The sequence below is a fragment of the Heliangelus exortis genome, chromosome 26 (assembly GCF_036169615.1).
Source record: "Heliangelus exortis chromosome 26, bHelExo1.hap1, whole genome shotgun sequence".
Taxonomy (NCBI): Eukaryota; Metazoa; Chordata; class Aves; order Apodiformes; family Trochilidae; genus Heliangelus; species Heliangelus exortis.
The window spans coordinates 3622146-3640078 of record NC_092447.1 but is presented as its reverse complement, the minus strand read 5'-3'; the positions used below and the strand labels follow the sequence as shown (position 1 = coordinate 3640078).

General features: G+C 49.5%; 1 protein-coding gene across 6 annotated transcripts in view; it reads right to left on the bottom strand.

Annotated features, from left to right (window-relative positions):
- The window catches only part of B3GAT1 (beta-1,3-glucuronyltransferase 1), a 31451-nt gene extending 19537 nt beyond the window's left edge, over positions 1–11914 (bottom strand). For 4 of the 6 annotated variants that reach the window (XR_011730643.1, XR_011730642.1, XM_071768935.1 and 1 more), the window contains exon 1: positions 11371–11869. The gene's annotated coding sequence lies outside the window, so the exon portion shown is untranslated. Of the gene's footprint in view, positions 1–11370 lie in introns of all 6 variants that reach the window. The other 2 variants (XM_071768934.1, XM_071768936.1) reach the window with 2 other exon arrangements.
- Between the last annotated feature and the right edge of the window lie 6019 nt (positions 11915–17933).

Below are 17933 nucleotides of genomic sequence, written 5' to 3'. Positions count from 1 at the left end.
TGGTTCCTTAGTTGAAAAAATTCAAAGAATTCCTGTGTCCCAAACCAGAGCAACAGTGTGGTTTACTTTTGCTTTTTTGGTTTTTTTCTTTTAAGCACAAAGAATAGAAAATTCAGAAAATATTTTGAGGAGAAATATTTTCCAGGAGAAATTTTTTTCCTGGAAAGGCAACTTGATTTTAGGAGGCTGTTTTTCCATTCAATCCTTTCATCCAGCTTCACCTGCAAACCCTGCACTTGCCACAGCTTCATGCACAGGGGCCACTTCTCCTGTTTTCCAAGCTGTTCCAAGAGAAACTGAGGCACAGAAGCTCCCCAACCTTGCAACAGTTGAGGCAAAACCTGAACTCCTCTCCCTTTCCAGTCATGGGCTCCCGAGCCCTGTTGCAACAAATGGGATCAGGAACACAGATTATCTCCCAGAAAAAAAAAATAAAAATATTAACCAGGCTTCTCAGAACAACAAATTTTAAAGCAAGCGTGAGCAAAGTAGATCAAGGGAGCTCAAGACAAGCACAATTAGCTTCTGTAACTTATTGCCACAGGATACTAAGAAGAACAAGAATTTAACAGGATTCAAAAAAGGATTAGTTGTGTATGTGAATAAACTGCATATCCAGAATTAGAATATACCACCCACCAGTTTGGAAAACATATAAACCCTTGAGTTGCAGGGTTTCAGCCAAATTATAACAGGCATCAGAAACTTGCTCTTCTCCAAATTAATCTTCCCCCCATGCTGCTTCACCTCTGCAGGGGATGGTGGAGGGAGAAAGAGGAGGAGAGATGTGATGCTCCTGTGCAGACCCCACGCCTGGTCCCAAGACATCCCTGCTTCCAGCAGATCTTCTGCTGCATCTTTGAAGCATTTGATGCATTGTCCTGAACATCTTTGCCTTCTTGTACAGGTTCTTAACCCTGCAGACTCTCTCTCAAGCTGTGGGTTGACTCAGGTCTTGGATGAGAAAGCATTTACAGCAGCACATGGTTTTTAAAAGGCATCTCCCTCGAGATGAAAAGCTGTTTGACTTTCAGCCCACTGCCAAAATAGAAGGAACTGGGGAAAGTTGTTTGACATTCTTTAAGGTTGCTGGTGGGTGAGTGGTGCTGGGAAAAGAGCACTCTGCTGATGAGCTCACTCGTGGGCTTCTCCAGCAGATCTTCTCAAACTGGTGCCACAACAATACCTTTGCTCCTCTAAGACAAAACCTCCAGAGACAGAGAGGTTCCCAGGCTGCTTCCACCTCTCTGGTCTGCACTGCACTCAGTACTTGGTGCACTGCTGACTTCCACAGCTTGCAAAAAGTGCCACTAACAAAGGATGACCCAATTTCAACATGATTGGACTCAATTCCATAACAGGCTTTGCACAGGCTTTGTCCAAGGGGTTAGAAGACACCTGCACCCCCCTGACACCTCAAAGATGACCAAAAACCCCCTTCCCAACCTGCAGCCCAGCACAAGCCACTGCTTCAGCATCCACAGGACTGAGCCAAACACCAACTCCCCCTGGATCCCCATGGATTTTCCTTATTCTTCTTATTATTATTCCTTATTATTCTTCTATATTATTTCCTTATTTCCTTATTATTCTCCCTCTGCCCAAGGAAGCCTCACAAGTTAAAGACCTGTAACGGAGCAGGGTGATGGAAGGATGGGCACAGCTGTCAGAAGAAGGGTTACATCCCCACCAAGCAAGATTTTGGTTTTAGTGGTGGAGAGAAGCCAGGGGAGCAGAGGAGGAGCCACCACCCTGCTGGCCTGCAGCACATGGCACAAACCTTTCTATTCTTGCACTGGCTGGAAGGCAGCTTGCCAGCACCATACCTGAGACCTGGCTCCACAGCCACCAGCTCTTAATTACTGAGCTCTTCCCTTCTTCACCCCTGAAATAAAATAAATTCTGCTCTATTTAAAAGGAGTTATTAATAGACTGATCTGAATGAAATAAAGAACGGGGAAAAAAAGAGGCTTTGCAGAGCTAGTGAGCAAGCCAGCCCTTTCCCACTGCAGCAAGCCACCCCTCTGCACCCTAAACACCTTTAAAATGGATTTAGCTTTCAAAAGCACAATTTTTCTTTTCTTTTCCAAAAGCAAACATCAAGTATCTTAAAGGTAGGGTTTTTTTGAAGGCTAGGAAAAAAAAAAACCCAAACAAAAAACTATACAGACATCCAAATCCTCCATTGTTTTTTTTAAAGCACAAGCTGTCATAAAACACAAATCCCTGGAGAGGCCACTGAAGTAAAAACTGCTTTTCTGGAGCTGTCATCAGAGCTGCTTCACAGTGTGCATATGTCCAGGCTCTGGGCAGGCAGCAAAGAGGGTCCATGGCCATGGGAATGTGTTCCTGCTTAATTCCTGCCTGTTCCCAGCCAGCAGAACCTTGCTGTCAGCTCACACTTGGCATCTCCACAATGCCACTTCCAACACGTGCTGCTCAGGAGGCAGCTACAGAAGCCTGGAATTACTTGGTGTGGATGTCAGAAGCACCTAGAGGAGCCAGGCAGGTAATTTGAGCTGCTGGGTTACAAGTTCACCTACAAATTCCTGCCTTATTGAAAACGACCTTTTTATTTTTATTTTTTTTTTTTCCACTGCAGACAAACCTGAAATGGGACCAGGGTTCCCAGATTGGCTGCATGTTCAGGAGTCCTTGTTAGCTACTGCCTGAGCAACAAGCCCTCCAGCATCTCAGCACAGCCCAGCACTGCAGAAATCCATTTATATCGTGGCAGCAGTGCTGGGAGCCATGGGGCCATTCCCTGAGTCACACAAGGAGTGCCTGCAGGTTTTGTCTCCTGTGGTTTTGCAGGACAAATCTAGCAAAGATGCAGAGTGGCACTTGGAGCTCTCTCAGCTCCCCTGGTTAGCAGTTAAAAAAAAAAAAATCATAGCCAGAAACCATTACAACAACCTACAGAGAAACCCCCCAGCTGCCAGCCTCATTAAAGGGTTTTTTTTTAAAGAGATGAAACTCAAAGCCTAAGCCCTGCTCAGGGCTGGGTGGTCAAACAGGGTCTAAAGAGCCTGGCAGCCTGTGACCTCTGCAAAAGTCACTAAAGGGACTGAGGGAATAACATTGATTCTTTGGTGCTACAGAGTGGTAAGGGAAGGAGGGGGGATCTGGGATGAAGCAAACACCCAGCTCCAATTCAGCAGCTTGCAACACAATCAATTGCCACTTGCAGTTCCACCATCCATTAGTGCAGCCACAAACCTTCCCAATCTTCTCCTTGGAAGCAGGAAGGTCATTTTCAAATGATCTCCCTCCCATTTCTGGTCCCTGCCCAAACTCATCGGGTCCTCCTCCTAACCCAGCTGTGCCCCCGCAGGGCTCCCCGTGATGCACTCATCCTTCTGCCCTCACCTCCTTTCTCTACAGTGGCTTTTGCCTGCCTGGAAACCTCTGACATGTCAGAATAACATGGTCTGTCTTGCATTTGAGAGGCATTTGGAAGGATAAAATAAACCTGAATAAACCTGGAGCTGTCCCAGCACTGCCCAAGGAGAGGGGATTTGTCTCTTTGTGGGAAAGGCATGGGCTGAACCTACCAGTTTCCAGTCCAAACCTGGTTCTGACTCTGTCCTCCCCTGTGGCTTGGTTATTTCAGCTCACCTGCTTGCTCCAGAGGTGAGATGAAAACAGCTGCCCACTTCTGGACAGGAACCATGGAGCTCAAGTCACTCCCAGGCTAAACACAGAAATGGCACAAGCACTGGTGATGCCTGAGGTGCTGAAAAACCACAACTCAAACCAACCTGAGGGCCTAGGGAAGGTCATTTCTCCTCACTTTAGAGACACCCAAGGGCCAAACCCAGCCTAGACCCCCAACAGCTCCATGGCCAAACACCAACCTACAGGTGGGTGAATGCCTGTAACCTGGTACCCAGAGAGATGCTGGTGGACAGACAGACAGACAGACAGATCCCCTTGCAGCAGCTTCTTTGAGGGTGAGGAGTGAGACAGAGCCCTTGGGGAGCTGTGAGAAGCTGGAGGGTTTTGTAATGGCTGCTCTAAGAATACTGTAATCACGCAGCAATTATGGCACATCTCAAATCAACCAAGCAAGCTACAGCATCATTATTATTAAAACTGTCACCAACCCTGCCTGGCAGGGACAGGGAGCAAGGCCACCCCTCTCCCCAAGGAGGGGACAGGGCTAGGGCAGGATCAGCAGAACACAGACCCACCACATTTCCTTCAGACCAAACCACTGGCAGCTTCCTTGAGTGACCAGGACCACACATCTGCTTTCCCTGTACCTCAAGGTCCAACACTTCATCAGTCAGGTTGATTTTAACTTTTTTTTTTTTTTCCCTTAATTAAGCACAAGAGCAGCCCTTGTCCTTTGAACTGTCAGTCTTTCAAACATCATTCCTACAGATGAATGATACTTAAAAATACTAAACTCCTTGATCCAGCTGATGATGAGCCCAAGCACTAACGATGGTTGGGACAGAGAGGGAGAAATGGGTGCTGTCTGGACTCAGAAAGGCACAACCCCTTTTTTCCCCCCCCCAACAAGGACCAGGCTTCTCAGGCCTGGATTGCTGCAGAGTTCACAATTTGCTCTGTAACAAGAATGACTTGGGCTGTTGGGTAAGTTATGAACTTCAGCAGGCAGAGTCTCTTCCCATTAGAGCATGATGGTACCAGGTGCCTGGGTGAGACAAAAAGAGACTGCCAGGCAGAGCACAGAGCCCATGAGACAGAGATGAGAAATAATGTTGGCAGCATTATTAAAAGAGAAATTGAAGGAAGAAAGGAGGGGCATGCGTGGGGTGACAGCTCCAGAGGATTGCAACAAATCCTTTGCCACTGGGGGCTTTTGTAGCTGTCAAATTCCCCCCAGCCAGGGGACAGGGCAGTGGCAAGGAGACAGCTGAGGTCCCCCCTTTAGCACACCCACCCTCCAGTGTGAAACCCCAAGATTATTCAGAGCATTAGGCTTGTGGTCTGCAATGTTCTCCTGAGCCCAGCACCTCTTCACATGATTACAGTGACAATAACCCCAGCATCCTCACCAGGTTACTCCTCCACGAAGGGCAGAAACTGGCATTTCCCCTTCCTACAGTCCTTTGAGACCTTTTATTGCCATTTTTGCCTCTTCCTGAGGCTAGTCTGCCAGGCTTGAGGTAGAGATAGTATCTACACTATAGTATCTGCCAAGGGATTCACCTGGGAGTAATTTTATTTGGTTATACCTGCCAGGCCCCCTTCTCAATACTCTTGGCTGAACACTGGCTGCTGCCACTTGGAGAATTCCAGAGCTAAAGTAACTAAAAAATAGCTTAGAATAACCAACTCTAAGGTAGACTCCAAATTCAGCCACCCAAGAATGAGTTGAGCTTCCATCATATTGTTTCACAGCCTCTACCAGCATCCTACCCACTGCCCAAAGAGCCCACCCACTGTACAGACACCTCATCTTCACACCAACAGCATCCCAGGCAGGTACTGCCCTGGACCCCCCCCTTTTGCCATTCAGATCCCAATTTTAGCACTTGCACTTCTTTTTTTTTTTTTTTTCCTGGTAGAAAAAGCCATGCTCAATCTGCCTGACAAATAAATAAATTCCTCCAACCCCTCACAGAAGGTGATTCCAGGAGCTGCACGTTCTCTGGAAATGTTAAAGTCACACTTTATGGATGTGCCACTATTATAAGAAAGACATTGGAGGAATTATTAATTAGGAGTGACTTTTGTGGCTCTAATCTCCACTGCCAGCTGCTGTGCATCCAAGTGGATCACAGCCCAAATGAACAAACCTTTGAATGGGCATGAAACTCCCCAGCACCCAGCCCAAATCAGCCTCTCCTGGGGCACTGCATCCCTGCAGCTACTGCAAGAGCTGGGGATGGGAAGGAGAGAACATTCCTGCATCTCACCAAGGCTGTAGGGAGCCTGCAGAAAGAGTGCCACAAACTAGATGGCAGCCATTCAAGGGTGGCAGGCTCATGCCAGATAATACTTCTCTCTCTCTCTCTCTCCCAAATTAGAAGCAAAACGTGCCACTAGAAAGTCAGGTGAAAGCTGTCTCTCAAGGAAGCAAGAGGCTGCCTCTCAGAATTCCCTGCGTGAGGCAGCATCCTAAAGCATCCTTAGCAGCCATTGCCTCCTGAACAACAGCCACAGCTCTCAGGGGCCAGCCTTGCTTTCTTCTCCTGTACCAAACCTGCCTCCCTGCCCTGGCAGACTCACAGCATGGCTTGCTGACCCCCACCACGATCTGTGCAAGGATTTTACCCCAGCACCCTTCTCCTCCCATTCACATCAAGCCCCTCCTGGAGGCAGATGAACAGTACCACGACAAACAGCATCCTCAGCCCTGGAGTGGTGACCAGAGGAGGCATGAGAAGACCTTTCTGCACCCTTTCTGCCTCAAGTCATGCAGGTTTGTCATCACAGCATCATGCCCACACGGTCCTGCCAGGCTCCCAGCATCCAGCAAGCTCCCAGTTCAGACCAGGACTGCAGCTTGCTCCATATGCCTCCCTTCAGAGCCCCAGCCCACTCACAGATCTGCCTCTCAGCAACCATCATGTGCATCTATTATTCAGAAGAAATATCAACTTATTCATGAACCAAAAGAGGTTCCAGGTACCACACCCCCAGCCTCTAACAAAATTCCTCCTGCAAAGCTGCTCTTTCCTCAGCAGTGAGCAGTGCTGCTCCTGCTTGGATCCCTCCAGAGGGTTTTACAGCTTTGTTACAGTGAGGGACAGGAGTTAACAACCCTGTCAGGCTTCTCCCTCATCATCTGCTTAATGTCCCTCTCCAATGGCTATGACAAAATGTTGCTCTCCTCCTGTACACTCCACAAACTCCCACCTTTCCCTGGGACTTGCAGTGACAATTCCCCACAGGCACAGGAGGGCATGGGAAGTGATGGGATGCCCACAGGACCTAGAACACTGTCCCTGCAGTTATTCCCATACCAGGAATTACCTAGCCTTGGGGCAGGAGCTCCCACAACACTAATTCCTGCCTGCTGCATCAGTACAAGGGTGGTCCTTGTGGTTTTATGGGGAAAAAGATGGGAAAAGCTCACTTGGATGCACCAGGCAGAAGCACTACAAGGCCACCAGTGTCTCAGCACTGCTCCAGGTTTGCTTCCCACACCAGAATCTATGGGATTCAGATGGAACCAGAGAAGAGCATCTAGTCTGATCCTGAGTGGATAGAGCAGTGTCCTTTGCTGCCTTTTGCTCATCCCCTGAGAAGCTGGACCACCCCCCAAGGACCTTCTCCATCAGTTCTGGTCCTCACTGGGCTACCTGTGCTAAGCAGAACTGGTACACATTTCTCTATAGAAGCTACTGAACAGGTGGGGGGGGGAAAAAAAAAAAGGAGGAAACCTAAGGAGTTTAGGCAGAATGCTTTAGCACCAATGCCACATCAAATGCATTTGCAAAAAGAGCTTTTTGGGCTGTTCCTGTGGGATGTCTCATTGCTGCAGGAGGCCCCTGTCCCTAAATGTGTCTCTGTCCCTGTTCATGTCCCAAAATGCCCATGGTTCTTGTCTTGCTCTCTCTTTGGAGAGAGTTGCCTGAGTCTGTAGCTATACCAGCTCCACAGATTCCCTTTTTTCCCCTTCCAAACTGCTGGTTCTTGCTGGAGCATCACTTAATTTAATCATTTCAGGTAGATGTACTCAGCCTTCTGTGTTTTGCCAGTGGAAGCCATCAGTTATGTTCAGCAACACCTTATCCTTGGACCTCAGCAGGTTTCCCTTAAAAGTGATATGATTTCTCCAAGTCTATCTTTCAAATACCTGCTGCCAGGTATTTAAATTTATGTAAGGTGGTATTTACAGCCAAGCCCACGGGGAGGTAACCCAGCACCCACTCCCACTGTCACTCGTGCAGCTTGCACATGTGCACCCAGACCCACTCACTCACAGCAGCACCCAAAAAGCATCTCAGCCCTGATGAGATGGTCCTTGGTCAGCCCTGGCCACCAGGACAAGAGTATGGGCTATTGGGAAGTGGAACTTAGGAGGAGTGGAATCCCTTTCCCCCTGAAAGTGAGAGGAGTTCTGCTTTTTTGTTCACTGAGAGCTGGAGTGGGCCCCGAATCACTCTGGCATTATGTTATGATGAAGCTGGAAGTATTATAAATGCTTTGCATGCCAGACAAATCCTGGAGCAGGCTTCCAAATCCCCTCCAAATCCCCACTTGCGTCTCGACATTCATCTAGTCAAGAAATCCAGAGCAGAGCCACAGCATCCACATCCTTTTGCTCCTGGTCTCTTTCCAGCTGAATGGAAGGGGAGGCAGAGTCAAGGTGTTTCTTCTGGATTAACCTCCTTTTGTCTTTTAGGTGTATTTAGGGCTGATACCAAGCTGGGACAAATCCCATGCCTCATTATAACAGCTGAACCTAGATGAGCAGACAACCACATCTTCACCAGCAAAGGGTTTCCCACCTTTCTGGGGGGTAAGCAGAGGTTGTTCTCTAAGCTACAGCTTCCAATTCCATATCCCATGGGATTGGGCAGGGTTCCCAGCTGACAGCCAGTGCAGAAGAGCAGAAATTTTTCTGACAAACTATCCCACCAGTGCACAAAGCAGGGATGGGAGGAGAGAGTCTGAGCTGTGCTTCCCACCTTGCATGAGCTGTTGTTAATTCCAAGAGGTAAGGAACCTCCAGCAGACACTGAAGGAACCTGGGATCAGCAGACATCTCTCTCCTGTGGGCTGTGCACTGCAACAGCCTGGAGCTGAGAGCAGACAATTCCCCATCATGATTTGAAGCTGTAAATCCCCTCCTCAGAGATGGCAGAGATGGGCTTTTCTAATGCCTTTCTGAAGATTGTTCCATTAACACACCATTTCCACAACTTTTTTTTTTTTTTTTTTTCAGCTGGCAAAACCAGAACGAGAGAGAAAAAGAGAGCAAAGGCATTGCAAAAGGCAAGAAACACTAAATCACATCACTGCAACACTTGTCCTGGTGTCCCTTAGAAGACTTCTTCTCACTTCCCAAGGCTTCTGCTGCTGCAACACGTGGGTGCTGGGGGAGATGAGAAGGGCAGATGCACTCTTTTCCTTTTTCATTTTGACATTGACATTTTCTTTTTTCCTTTTTCATTTTGACATGGAGTAGCTGCCTTAGCACAAGGGGAGAGAGTGTGCTCACACTTGGTTACTGGAAGCTTACTTGGTCAGCTTGGGCCACATCTCCCAGCTACAGGAACTCTTTACAGGAAAGAAGCAGCACTTGCAAGGATGCTGAGACCCAGCAAAGCCCTGCATGCTGGAGGCTCTCACTGTTCCTCTGGCCTCAGAAGGTGCAGAACAAAACCCAGATTCAGAACAGTGCTGCACATCAAGGGAGGCAAAAGAAGAAATCAGGCACTGCTGAGCTCCAAGAGATGCTGCCCGGAGGAGGACAAAGCCACAGAAGAACAGAAGCTCACTTTGCAGTCCCAGAGAACCAAAATCAAGGGCTGGGTCTCCTCTTCTGCACCTTTTTGGGTCAGAGCTCTTGCTGTGTTGCCAACAGCCCCAGTTTCACAGTGTCCCACCAGAGGAGCTGGCAGCATTTCACTGGGAACACCTATGGGGTGTGCAGGGAGGGACTGAGAACTCAGCTGCATGAAATGGGGAAGTACTCAGGGCCAACGTCACCAATTTCATTTTTCTTCCCCCGTCTTTCATAGACCCATCCATACTCAACCAGGAAAATAAAATTATGCTCAGCTACCCTCCCTTTCTAGGAGCATCCACCAGCAGGCTGGCTTTGGCCACTGCCAAAGATTTTGGCCCCTATCACAGAATTAAACATCATGGGAGAAATGTACTTTTTCACTGCCTAATTATTCAGTTCCTTCACCAAAATATCTTCCATATCACTCAGTGCTTTGAAGCTGACAGAGGAAACAGAGTTGCATGCTCCATAGAGAAAGATTTCACCCCTTTTCCAGAAGAAATGCTTCCATTTTTCTCCACCTTTTGCATCCCAACTCTGCCAGGTAACCCAAGCAATCCCAACCTTCTGGCCAGATCTTGGTCAACTCCTTCCGACTGGAGATCTGGGTACAGAGGAGGCCTCATTACACCAACAAGGCAAGCCAGAGGCATCTCAGGTGAGTTAAGACTTTCCTCCCCTGAGCAAGGATTACTCCTCAGTTGTGTCTACAAAATCTGATGTCAAGAGAGGGCACGCTGGGACTCAGGACTTTCAGCTCCTAAGTGGGGACTTCTGTGACACAAATGCTTCCCAACCCCATCCCAAGGCTTCACTCTGAAGGCAAGGGGAGGAGAGGGGTGTCTGACAGACAGCACAGGACTAATGAATATTGCAGCACCAAGATCCTGCCAACCACAATGAGGGATGCCCAGCCAAGACCTTTGCTTGCTGGGATTAACTGGACATGGGCTCCACAGCTGTATCCATCAGGTTCTCCTCAGTGCTTTCCCACATGCCTGGGTTAAGCCACCTCCTAATACTATTTGCAGTTGTGCTTTTTTTTTTTTCTGACTAAGTGAAACGAGGACTTTCAGGGTCAGAAACCCAGGAATTGACTCAGTGAGAGGCCCAGCAGGGAAAAAGGAAGCATTATCTGTGGACAATTCCATTGATCACCATCGACTTTCTCCCAACAATCACTATTTCCCATCTGCACCCACTCCCACCCCATGGCACGACTCAGAGATCACCCCTGAGATGGCAAAGCATCACCCAGCCATCTCTTCCTCCAAAACACAGAGCTCAGAAAGCTTCTCCCTTTAAGCAGCCTCAAAGTTGGCTCTCACCACTGCTGGCATGAATGAAAGGGATTTCAGTTCCCTTTCCTCCTAAATCCCATCCCTTTCTCTTGCAAAGAAAAGGCAGAGGATGGCCGAGGGAAGAGAAAAGCAACACTCAGTCACCTCTCACCTCCCTCCCCTCTTTCTGCACAGATTTACCAGCCAGGCTGGAGGGGCACGGGGCCATTATTGTCCCCTGGCAGCTGCCCTGAGAGCCACACGTCAGCCCAGGAGAGCAGCCCCAGAGCAGGTGCAGGGCTGGGAGGGCAAAGCTGGGAGCACAGTGCTCCTGGAGGCAAGACACGGGCATATTTCCCCATAACCCAGCCAGCCTCCCCCAGGCAAAGCAGCTTGGGCATCCCTCAGGCACCCAGGCTGAGAAAGGAGGGGGGCAAAATGATCCCCAGCACTGCAGCCCCCGGGACCCATCCTGCATCCTGCAAATACCCTGGGAGAGGTGGAAAAATTGCCGTGAGTCCTCCCTGCTTCCTCCCACACTCCCTGCCTGCTGCATCCACACATCCACACACACACACACACCCAGCCCTGTGCATAAAGGATCTCTGTCCTGCTCAGCTCAGCCATGCCATGTCTGCAAGAGGCAAGAGTTACCTTATTCCCACAGCCTGAACCGTTGCCTTCTCTCTCCATGGTGGCTGGGAAGCTGCTCCCATTCATGCTTTGATCCTCGGGAACAGAGGCACGATTCAAAGCGACTGTTCACCCATCAGAGTGGGCTCCCCCCTCCCCAGCAACCTCCTCCTCCTCCTCCTTCTCTCCTCCCTTCTTCCTCGTTTGTTGGGTCCGGATTTTTTCTCTTTTTATATATATATATATATATTTTTTTTTTTTTAAATGTATTCTCTCTTAATCCAGGCAGTAACCAAGATGATGCTCCTGCGTTGCCTCTCTGCCAACAAATAGCACTGGAGAGCTCCTTCCTCCTGCCTGGACCTCCAGCTCCCCAGGTCTGCAGCGTGGCGTTCAGGGAAAGAAAGAGAGTGAAAGAGGAAGGGAGGGAGCGTGGAAACAGGGAGGAGGAGGAGGAGGAGGAGGCACCCAGGGTGAGGGAGGAAGGAGCCAGAGCGTGGCTGGCTGCTTTGTATCCAGAGCTGTGCCGACAGCCCCTTCCCCCCCTCCCCCAGCCAGAGGAGGACCTGTGCTGCTCACGGTCTGTACCAATTTATTCCACTTAGGCAGGGGCACTTCTCCCTGCAACGGGGAGGAAAAAGCCAGGGAAGGCTCTGAGATGGCCCCTTAAGGAATTGGTTCCTGCTCTCCTTGCTCCACGGCATCACCCACTGAGTTTGCAGCCAGAGGCGAGGGCAGGAGCTCTCCCAGCTCAGTAGGCAAATGGAAAAAGTGAGGTTAGGAAAGGCTGAGCTTGAGGGAAGCTGCTGAGGAGGCTCAGCACCTCTCTGAGAGATTCACAGTGACCATATGCTAGGTGGAGAACAAAGTTCTCCTCCAGCCTCTCAGAGGAGGCAGGCTGAGCTCTGCTCCCTTTTCCTGCACGTACACTTGAGCTGAAGCATCCCCCCACACTCAGCAGTGCCAGGACTGATGGGTCCTCAGCTGAGACCACCTGGGCTTGGCAAGCAGTGGGCAACACTCATGAGATCTCATGCAACTTCCCTTCTGTCTAGCAACATGGCTTTCCATGGCCCCACACACCCATCCCTACCCAAACAGGAACCCCCACATCCACTCTGGGCAAAGGAACATGCTCAGCCCACAGCCAGCAGGAATGTGCTCACCCCATGGCAAAGAGGCTCTGGATCTGTGTAGGGATGCCCCAAATCTGGGGACAACAGCACCAAGCCCAGTGGGCAGACAGGACACTTCCCTGAGCTTCAAGAATGCAGGAGGACCCTAAGGATATTGCCTTCCTTCATGGGGACCACCTGGAGGATGCACAAAGGGGCTGGGGAGCAGAGTCAAGCTCAGATCTCCTGATACTGCCCTTCAACAGTTAACCCAGCCAGGGCTGACTCATGCTCAGCAGCAGATTTGTCTGAGCTGGCTGCACACCCCAGTGCCCGTGGCTCTGAATGTCATGCTCCCAGCTGGACAGTTTAACACCAGGCAAAAGTCAGTCCTGAGGCTGGGGGTTGAGTTACCTGTTACCTCTTCTGCCATTGCTCAGTTGCTTCCAAGCAGATCCACCCCCTCCAGATCCCATCACCTCTTCCTGGCTGGAGGGATGTTCCCAGTGGACATGCACAGATTCACAGCTATAGTTACTCCCTTGTTGCTCCCTTCTCCTCCAGATCTGGTCAGGTCAGAGTGCCATGGTAACCTGGAGGTACAGGGAGATTTTACTTATGCCTCACAACATAAAAACCACACAATCTTCTAGTTCCTGCTAGCTTCTGCTCTGCCACCTCCTCTGCAAAGCCAGGCAGCTCTTGGAATCAAAGGCAACGTGGCCTTTTTTTTTGTCCTTGGTCTCATTTTCTGCAAGGTACCTGGGGAGAGATCAGCTCCAAAGACTACTTGACCGGGAATTTTGTGCCAATTCAGCTGGTACTGAGGGTTTCACTGAACTCTCTGTCTATTAAAAATGCATAATGTCCACTTAGATCAAAAGGGAGGACTCAAACCCAGCTCTTTTCCATCCTGTCCCAGGCTACCTGCTGTTAGGGCATTCAGGAGATGGATAGGAGGGAACCATCCCTTGTGGCCTGTATCAGGGGATAAGAAAGGGCACAGTCATTGACAATTGCAGGGCTGGGAGAGAGAGGGGAAAACAAGGGAGAAGAGACATAAAACCACTCCTGCCACAAACCCTAAACACATAAAAACTCAAGGAGGAGGGAAAGGAGATGTGCTACACCTGAGATTTATAAAAATTATGGGCGAGCAGTAACATTTCAGGCTCAGCCCTGCATCAGTGTCTCCAAAGACTCACAAAGATGAAAAGCACTGGGAAAAGTGTCAGGGAAGCTCAGGAGGGACATAGACACATCCAGAGAGGCATTGCCATGTCCCTCCTGGATCGAAAATTACAGCCTGACTCACTCAGAGCTCCTTGGTTTTTTTGTGACCAGAGAGCAGAACAATGGTGCAGAAACATCACTCTGACATTTCCCAAGGTTGTCCCTTCCAACCTGAGCACATCAACTTGTTTGCATGCTGGGGACAGAGTGTGCCACATTCCCCAGAGCCAAATTCCAGGAGAGGGCAAGCCTGCCAAGCAAAGGGGGATAGAGCAGGAGAGGCTCAGGCAATCCTCCTGAAGGATCTTGGGATAAAAGGGGGGGCAGGGTGCTGTTTGCCTGGAATCCAGAGTGCTTCACAGAGGATGCAAATCTGAAACACGCAGCATCACTGCTGACAGCAGTGGATATAAACACAGCAGTATTTCCCTGCTCCCTCCTCCTTCTTATTACAGCACAAAATACCCCAAGTAAAACACACACACACACAGCAATCCACCACCAAAGGGAAACAAAGCCCCAAGTGTGTGCACACACCCACAGATAATTCTTCCAGGGAGTGCAGCATAGATTCAATATGTTAAATGTCATTTTTTTTTTTTTTTTAATATTAATGCTGTGCTTTGAGCTAGATTTATATAAGGTTTATTACCACAGGACTGGAGGCACAAGAAAAACTAAACTGGATGCTCACAGCTTGCCCCAGCCATCCAGAGGACCGTGCTCCATCTCCCCTTTCCAGACTCCAGAGGCACACAGCAGCATTTGGGGTGTCCATATTCCCACCAGGCTTTTTCCCTCTCCCCCTCTCCCCTGCCCTGGCAGCAGCTCACCATCTGGCACTGTCAGGAGGATTTCTGCTTGGGGCTGCACTGCAGCCAGGCACAAACAAGAGCCAGACAAGAACCTCATCAGCACGGGGCAAAGCAAAGGGCAAAGATTGGGCAAATACTCAGCAAGCAGCACGTTTCAGCTGTGCATGCACAGGCACAGGGATGGGATGCTGGGAGGGATGGGGTGGTACAAATTTTCCATCCCAGCTGGCTGGCAGCTCCCCCTCTTATCCCAGCCACAGCTTCCCTCCTTCCCTCCAGCAGCACTGCCTTGTTTTTCAGGAGCAGGCAACCTGAACATAGGAATTACCTTGCCCTAGGCTCTCTGGGAGTTCCTTCAGCCCTGAGGCTGGGCTATAGATCATTAATTGCCACCTTGTGGTGCTGGAGTTGAGATACAACTGTCTACAGAAACAGGATGAGAAACGAGACCAGGTTTTGAAATGCTGTGCTCCAAGCTCTTCAGAGCCAGCCCTGGCAGGAAGGGAAGATCTCACCTGGGAGTCCCACTTACCTTGTCATGAAGATGAGAGGGACCCCTTGACTCTGGGAGGGGCCATGGAGAAAAAAAAAAATAACCTCAACATCTGTCCCCTTTGCCAACCTCAGATAATTCCCCTTCTTCCCATAGGAGGGCTGAGCAGGAGCTGCTCAGAGCCACAGATCAAACCACTCCTGTTCACTCTTCATGCAACAAAGTGCCTCAACCTATTTATGATGCTTTCTTCCAGCACCACTGTCCATCCCACACTCAGGATTGGGTACCTGCTCCTGTTTTGGTGGACATGTACAAAATGGGTGAAAAAAATCCTCCAGCAAGCACCTGCTGGCTTGGTTATTATTCTGCAAGGGCCAAAAAGAGGTTTTCAAGCAGAGCATAAGCTCCTGTGGAGTGGAGCAACACGTTCTGCTATTTGCACAGACAGTTTCCAGCAGCTATTGCCCTGGATGCTGTGCTCCAGAGAGCAATCCCCAGCTTTTAGTCTGCTGGGGAGAGGGAACCACCACTTTGGGAGGGGGAAACTGGTAGATAATTCTGCTCTGTAGCCAAGGTTTCTTTTTCTTCTAGCAAGGGTCTAGCAAGCACCAATAAAAGCTGTCATCCCATCCAGTATCTCCTTATGTTCTGCTCAAAAAAGACTGTCTCAGGGGCTTCACCTAGACAAGGTCTCAGAGAAGCTTCCTCATCACCCAGCACCCTGCCACGAGGCTTTGGGTGAGGAGCAGGCAGGCTCAGAGTGATCACAGAGAGGATGCAAGGAACCAGACACCAAGAACAGGCGTTGGAAGAGAGGCAGGAGGGCACTGATTCACCTGACAGGATAACTGTCCTAAGGGACCTTTTGGGAATAACCATTCCCTGAGTACAAGCTGTCTTTATCTTGAAGCCCAGACAGGGAGATGCTCTCCTCCCTGGCTGTGCTGCCTGTCAGGAGCTGTTTCAGCCCATCAAGGCTCTGTTAGTGCAGGGAGAGCATTTATCCACCCTGCCCCTGCATGCCCTCGGGATGCTTCACAGATCCATGCAAAACACATCAAGGAGGGGGCAGAGCAAGCACTGGGGAGATGAAAAGAAAAGCCGTGGTGATGCATCAGCAGGTGGTGCTCTCCCCTTCGGATTGGCAAACAAGTTCAGCCCTTGCCTGGCATTTTACCACTGGGGTTTCCTCCAGTAAAGATCCCTCAGCCTAACACAAGACCCCTCTCTTCTCCAGGCTGCTGAGACAGAGCCTGCACCAGCTCAGAGCCCAGGAACTGAGAGCCACACGTGTCACAGAGCTCCCCTTGGAGCTCCCCATGATGCTTCTTGGAAGCAACTCTTCATGGGCTAAAGACCCACAGAAGGTTAACCTAGCTCAGGGGAACAACTAAAAGAAAATGGTTTAGCACATCCAGGACTGATTCAATAACCCCCCAGACTCCTTGCCCAGCTCCAGCTTTCCTCCAGTCGTTACCTTGGCCAGAATTCAAGGCAGAGATTGCTCAGAGACCAGCACAGCCCTGATGGTGCTAAATCACAGGCACCCAAACTGCTCTCTGAGGGATTCTAATTTATTGGGAAGCACCCTCTTAACAGGCAAACATAAAGGGATCCAGCTTTCCCCACACTGCTTTGTAATGATGCTCCATCCAACCCTCCACACACCCATGGCACAGGTCAGAAACTCTTGGCTTTGCTCTGGAGACAAGAAGAGAGGAAAGGGAGCAAGAACATGCATGGCTGGAATTACTGCTGGGGCTTTGGGTGTCTTAAGTGAGACAACCCCAAATGGGGACCTCCAGAAGACAGAAGTCATGGGCCCTTTTTGGTTTTAGGGCTCAACAGACTTACCAGCAGGTCCAAGCCAAAAGCCTGCATCTCTCTCTGCCTCAATACTCCTCAATCCCCATGGAACTGACACATGCTCTGCTCCATTCTCTGCTTGGATGTCTCCACTTTTTCCACCACTGTGTTCCCAGGAAGCTTTGGCTCTTCCTGAGACAGAACCTCCTCCAAGAGCAGCTTGTGGCACTCTGGGATTGCAACACAACGAACTGATAAAGCAAGACACAGAAGTGCATAAATAATCATAATATCTCGCACGTCCCAAGATCACACAAGCAATTTTGACTCTTTTTTAGTTTCCTGCTTATAAATATTCATCTCAGAGCTCCTTTAAACCAAGGGAGCCTGATGCAGAACTGCTCCAAAAGCTCTAGCAGCTTCCCAGGCAAACCTCACCCTGCCCAGGAGAGCATGGTCCTGCTGCCTCTTACCTATAAATACTCACAGACCCTGACAGTATGGCAGAAAAGAACCAGCAGCAAACATCTGAGCATCTCCTGCCACTCTGATCCTGTTCCTGACCTGCTATCAACCTCCATCTCACAACTATTAAGGGACAACACAGGACTCACATCCCCTTGTCGGTGTTGCCCCAGCTGCCCCTAAACAGAATCACTTGGATCTATCAAAACCTGTTTCTGTTCATGCCTGGAAAATAAAAATTAGGATGCAAACAGAGTGATAAATCCTCTGATGTGCACAGTTATGTTTTTTATCGTGTGGTTAATCAGGAAAGAGTACGTTGAGTTAAGATCCAGCTCCACACTTTGCCTCCATAATCCGAATCCCAGAAGGGCCTTAAAAAACCGCAATCTGCAATGCAAAATCGCAAAGCATATGGGAGTGTCTACAGATTTTCTAAATCACCTGTGCCCTAATTTAATATGAATAACAATTAGTTTACTCTTATCAGTTAATTGTGCCCCTTGTGGATTCAGCAGCACTGCATCTCCTCACCAAACGCCTTTGTCTGAGCAAACTTTAATTACGCTTCCCCGCTCAGCCCAACCCCGCTCGCGGCTTTGGCAACAAAAGGCAAAATTGCTGTTAAACAAAAAACCCACAGCCACTGACAAC